This window comes from Rhipicephalus microplus, chromosome 7, assembly GCF_043290135.1.
Source record: "Rhipicephalus microplus isolate Deutch F79 chromosome 7, USDA_Rmic, whole genome shotgun sequence".
In the NCBI taxonomy this organism is placed as follows: Eukaryota; Metazoa; Arthropoda; class Arachnida; order Ixodida; family Ixodidae; genus Rhipicephalus; species Rhipicephalus microplus.
In genome coordinates, this window is record NC_134706.1 from 160,327,816 (window position 1) to 160,334,375 (window position 6,560).

Below are 6,560 nucleotides of genomic sequence, written 5' to 3' on the forward strand. Positions count from 1 at the left end.
GTGGATCATCTAACACGGTACGCTGAAACTGCTGCTCTCCCCACAGCTGCAGCACAAGACGTCGCAACTTTCATACTCAATAGTTTTGCGCTTCGTCATGGTCCTCCTCGAGAACTCCTCAGTGACAGAGGGCGTGTTTTCCTCTCCGATGTAATACAAGCACTTCTTCAACAGTGCCATATGGTTCACCGGAAGAGTACAGCCTACCACCCACAGACGAACGGCTTGACTGAGCGGTTTAATCGTACTCTGGGGGACATGCTCGCTACGCATGTCGCTTCTGATCAAACAAGCTGGGACTTCGTTCTGCCATTTGTTACATACGCGTATAACGCCGCTACGCAAGTCCCCATTTTTTCTCCTGTATGGTCGCGAACCATCACACACCATCGACACTTTACTGCCATACTCACCAGAGCCCTCCGAATACAAGCCTGTCTCGGAAGCCGCTCGTTACGCAGAAGAGTGCCGCAAGCTAGCCAAGCGGCTTACTACATCCGACCAACAGCGCCAGAAGGAGATCCGTGACGACGACCATCGTTCTGCACCGACGTTCGTTCCTGGAGCGCTTGTATGGCTTCATGTACCGCCCTGCGCCCCTGGTGTATCACCCAAGCTACTCTCCAATTATCATGGTCCCTACCGCGTGGTCGAGCGTACTTCACCCGTGAACTACGCCATTGAACCCCTCACGCCACCGAGCGACCGTCGTCGGCGTGGACGTGATTTCGTTCACGTAAACCGTCTGAAGCCGTACTTTGACCCGCTTGTCCCCACGTGTTAGATCGCCAGGATGGCTTCAACTTTTTCGCCGGGGGTAATTGTAGTGAATAAGAAAGACGTTGATACCATCAGGTCAGCTATCATCAGCACAAGAAAAAGGCACGAGATCAGCGATCAAGCACCGTCATCTGGGTTCGCCTGCCTTCCTTTAGAGCTACCACCCACTTGCTGAGTCCTTCAATAAACCCCCTTTACATTCTAACTGTTCCTAACAGTGATCTGACCTCAGCAGAGGGGAAAATGAGAAAAAGAAAACGGGAGAACTTACCTTCTCGTTGATACAGACGACCATCTAAAGAGGGTATGCTTCGCCGTTTATTTCGGCTTGCGTACACTAAAAATTTTACACCCATAAGAGTGTATTTGTTTTGTCTCATGGGCAACACCCTTTTAGGGTGTCTAGGAACACCCTAAACAATAAGGTGTTTCGAAACACCCTGAAACCGTATGGTATAAAGAAACGTTACACCCTACTTTAATAGGTGTTAGTAAACACCCCTTAACTATGGGTGTTGGATGAAGCTACACCCATGCGATTGGGGTGTACACTAAAAACCCCCTTGAAACGATGGCGGTTATATGGATGAGCATACTTGATCAATTGAAGCGCAATTAACGGGCAACAAAAGCAGACACACAGGAGGTGACGCTTAGACTTGTGTGTTGAGGAGAGCCATTCAGAGCACTTCATTCCATCAAATATGCATCACCAACTGGCCCAAGCCTCAGTTTTTTTCAGGGAGAAGCATATATGAACCTTCTCTGCGGCTGACAGGGAAGAAGGAAGATACTGGTGTCACCCACTGCACTTATACCTGCATGCATGCAGCTGATAACATACGGTGCCATGGTCTTGAATGAGCTGCACGAGGCCAGTGTATATATGTGTACGTAGACTGGGCCGTAAACGACAAAGACGCGGAAGGCGCGCACACACACACACACACACACTCACACACACACACACACACACACACACACACCACACCAGAGTAGTGCAAGCAGTAACCGGTAGCTTAAGGTCCAACCGAACATAATGCCGAAGCAAAAAACAATTAAGCCCATATGTTAACATCTGCCTTTATTATCAAAAAACTGCAAATCTGAAAAACAGGACTCTGATGGCATTCTGCGAAATTTTGAAATATGTCACGGAACCAAGTTACTTTCTCTCTATATTAAACATTCATTGTTTTCAATACAATAAATCTCCACAACTTTCAAAACATTTGCGCTAGTCGGACAAACGACTGAGACGTATGGCATTTGATTCATAGAAAAAAAACACGTAGAAAGAGTAAGTGAGTTTCTGGAGTCACATTTACAACCTATTACATCTCACAGTATAAATTTCGACAATAAAAAAGAGAACATTCAACAAGGTAGTGTAATTGGGGTTGTATTAATGTAATGTCAGTGTTGGTATACTTCTATCTGCAAAACCACTCGTCACTTCTGCTTGCACAATCATCTTCAGCTGCTGGATGACTGGTGCCTTCGAGAGAAGTGGGGCGAAGCTGTTCTTTCTGTACAGGAAATTTGATCCCGGAAACCTAAAATAAGTACACAAGGAACAATGACTGAAATTTCACAAAGACTGCAACATACAGTGTGCATCATGCATAACTAACTGCTTTGTTATGTGTAAGTATAAATTGAGTGCATAGCAAGCATATCCAGTTGCATCGGGCTCCACTGCAGTAAGAAATGCTAGAAAAGGTATGCTGAGTAATAAACGCCATAAAAAGCGCGCTGTGGCAGAATCATTATATCTTTCGTGCCGTAGATATGAACCTTACTTTACCCTTTCAGCTTGCTCGCGCAGGCAAATAAAAAGGTGCTGCTCGAGGTTGATAATGTTCCATTAACTGCATGCAACTACCAATCTAAGCGAATGTCAAGTTCTATGCTTAAGTATGCATCAACACAGCTGCATGTGTATTTCTTCAGATCTACCATGGTACTCATTCGATTAGTTTATTAAAAGGAATACAGTACGACGCGCAACAGCATATACATATTTTATCTGTATTGCACAAAAGCACGATCCCACTGAGCATACATGACGGTATGCGCATGGAGAAGGTATTCAGTGCAGGTAACTTGTAAAATTAAGTACTGTACAGTTACGTATTAAAATGCGAATGATACTAGTGTTCTTGAACTGGCTCACATTGACATGATTATATAATGGAAGAATTGGTTATTGGGTCATTCCACATCAGACGTCCCAGCCATTTTGGTGACCACCGCAAATGTACTCGAAAAAAACATCGCACTGATTTTACTGAATTAAACAAGGTGACTGCTAGAATATTTCGCAGAAAAATAATTTATTGGTCACGTCTGTATGTTTGTGAAAAAATATTTCATAAGTATTTCTTTTTCCATGCCAATTTTTGTCTACAAGTTAAATGAAGGGCTCGCGTAAAGTGTTTAAAGCTCAGTAATAATATTACCATTTTTCGACCACATACGCCTCAAATAATTTAGCCGAAGTTTGTTATATCTGCATTTTTCCATATCAATACTGCACTTTGAATGAATATCTGAGGAGTGAATGCTTAATCCACATAAGGTATATTTGGAGGAAAAAATATTTTAGACCTCTCAAGCTGTCAAACTTTACGAGAAAAAATCGCAAATTTCACAAAATAATTGTTTTGTCTATAATGAGGCGCAACTTGCACCATGTGGTGGTTGAATTGAAATAGACTTTGTACCTAAATCGAAGCAAATAAACAGTTCTTTTCATGTGCCAAATTTTGTCATAGCAATTTATGTTTTGAGAAAAAGATCACAGCATATCCACGGAGTGAATAATGATGAGTGGGGCTTAGCGTTCGCCCGTTCGGACGCACGAACGGATGGACAGACAGTCTGACGCCAGAAAGACGAACAGAAAGACGGACGGACTCGCGGACAGACCAACACACGGACTCCCGGACGGATGGATGCACAGACGAACGGACAAAAGCACAAATGTACGGACGAACGATTCGCCCACGAAACATCATTTTGTCCGTGTATATGCTGTGAAAACCACTAACGCTATCTATTGTGCAACTCATCAAGTGGCTACATAATACTAGTACGACTACAGAGGAGGGAATGACCCACGGCCTCAAGAGCTTTGCTCCTAAATGATTTTTGAAGTTCTAAGAACCCCATTCGCCATTTGGTCATACAGCAGCCGACGCCTCGAACTTCCCCATTGCAGTTGATGGGAAAATTCAAAAAAATATTTTATTCCTTGAAATAGAAATTGTAATGATGAAACTTGTCACATACAAAGAACTGTTTATTTGCTTTCAATTTAGGTATACAAGGTGATTTGAATTTGACCACCACATGGTGCGAATTGCGTCTCAATACGGACAAAAATGACAATTCTGTGAAATTAGTGATCTTTTCTCGGAGAGGTTAACAGCTTAAGACGTCTAAAAATAATTTTTCATCAAAATATCTTTTCTGTGAAGTAAGTAGTCGCAGTTCAGATATTCATACAAAGTGCAGTATAGCAATGAGAAAATGCAGACATAACACACTTTGGCTAAATTCTTGCAGACGTGTGTGGCCGAAAATTTGTATTAATATTGCTGAGTTTGAAACACCTTACATAAGCCCTTTTACTTAACATGTACCAAAATTGGTATAAAAAGGTGCGGTACTTGCAAAATATTTTTTCTCACAAACAGCACTCAAACAACAGTCTGGAAAGTTTGAAAGGCAACCACGTGACCCAAAACTTTTTTTCTCCAAAATATTGAAGCAGTTGACTGTTTTCAGTGCATTAAATCAGCACGATTTTTTTTTCAAACACATTTGCCATAGCCAGAAATTTGGCTGGGAAATGTCAAATAAAGTAACTCTGTTACCTTCACTCAATGACCTTTGCATACTGCTAAATTTGGGGCCATTTGTTTCACTCATGCTGTCAGGGTGAGAAAGCATAACTCCTTCTCGGTGCAGCGTAGGCTGTTCAGTGGCTGTGTGTGTTGTGTTCCCAGATAGATATGCTGCCCAGTCTCACATTTTGGCTGCAACACATGCTTAGATACCATGCAGTATGTATAACATCAAAGTGTTTTTGTGCAACAAGAAAACTAATAATATGCTTCACATAGTGGAAATACCTTTAACATCTGAAGTACTTAGCGAAGTTAAACGCCAAAGCGAGACGATGGCAATAAAACTCTGAATAACAAGAATATTTTGAAAGTTACACATGATGTAAACAATCTGAATAAAATGTGCTCGAACGTTAGCAGGTATGTTCAAACAAGCGTTTGCGCTGTTCAAGAAGGCAATTCGACCACACACACAGACTAAAGGTCTGTTCAAACAAAGGTCCAGCTCAGTGCTCGATCCGCTACAACGACACGGCTGTCGGCAGAGTCACGCTACGTTGCGGGCGAACAAAAATACCGGCGAAGACAAATTTAACGAAACTGACTGTATTAGCAAGTAGGCAAACTTCACGAGGCGCACCTAACGCGAAACAATATGCTGTGTTGTCACCCGCTGCATCAACCCGAGTTATCACGGTAGTGTTACCGCACGAAACGAAAAAGAACCGAAAATAACGACATGGACACCAAGCCCTTGTTTTCCGTTCTCGGTCTTTTTGTGCAATAAGAAAAAAAAAGTAAATGAACTACCGACATGCCCAAGCATATGCGTCTTACATACGGTTGATGCTTAGAGCTAACAGGCGCCGTCCCCACACATATATTAATTAGTAAACTAAAGGTGATGTGCAGCACGAGCGGGCCCCGTTAAAAATGGCTGCCGACAAAGGGCACCGCAATAATCTGTTCAATTTCTTCGCTGAATCTCAGCGGCGCACGCTCATGCTGCTTTGTACTCCAAACAATCTAAACAAACAAACAAAAAACTTGCCCACAATCATACTTCGCCATCATCCCCGTGAAACAGTTCGGACAAATATTCTCGCTAAGTAAACAAATGCTGATTTGTCAACAACTAGTTGAAAACGAAATTGTTTGAAGGCGTTAATCCCGTGCTCACACAGTTAACAAAGCGCTGAACGGAACAACGTGAGAGCGGTACTCACTATTTCACTTCGAGTGCTCCACAATATGAATCCACAGGTCCAGTCTTCAGGATGGTGCACCTTCGCAGTAATCATCACTGACAGAAAACCCTGGTGGAGCACAGAGCGCAGGCACATTTCAAACTAAACACCGACTAATAAACTCTACCGATCGAGAAGCCACGCGCACCACACGCACACGCACGGGAGGGTTTTTCGCCTGCGCGCCCAGTGACATGTAAGACGACGTCGACCCCTTTCCCGTGCTGTGCGCCCGGCACACAGCAATACCGGCAGCCAAGGTTTTCTAGGCAATGAGACTTCATGGCATCGGCGCGTTTTCAGACCGGCTAGATCCGGTTTAACGCTAGCTCCGGTTCACTGCTGATAGCGCGGGCGCTGCTTTTTTTTTTTTGCGGCAGCGATCTGTTGCGTTATACTCGTTATTTAGCAGTGCATCTGAATCGCAGTGAACTTTGTGACGGTGCAGTGCGGCCAGCACGAGCTACTAGTCAGAACGCGCATTTATAATATTCAGGAGCAATGTTTAGCGCACCTTCACCGACCTAATGTAGTGATTTTTGGTAAAAAAAAGATAAGCTGATGCTTTTTGCTTAGCTCTATGGGTCTTTGGGGACTGCACATTCAAGGTCACGCAGGCGATATTTTATCAGCACTTTCATTTCGGTAAAGACATTGGAACATTGCATGCATCGGCCAT

General features: G+C 43.4%; 1 long non-coding RNA gene across 1 annotated transcript; it reads right to left on the reverse strand.

Annotated features, from left to right (window-relative positions):
* Nucleotides 1-1,843: 1,843 nt before the first annotated feature.
* LOC142767113 (uncharacterized) lies at nucleotides 1,844-6,154 on the reverse strand. The gene is made up of 2 exons (XR_012884760.1): nucleotides 5,861-6,154; nucleotides 1,844-2,336 (listed from the first exon to the last, which is right to left on the reverse strand). It is a non-coding gene; the product is annotated as an uncharacterized LOC142767113 (long non-coding RNA).
* Between the last annotated feature and the right edge of the window lie 406 nt (nucleotides 6,155-6,560).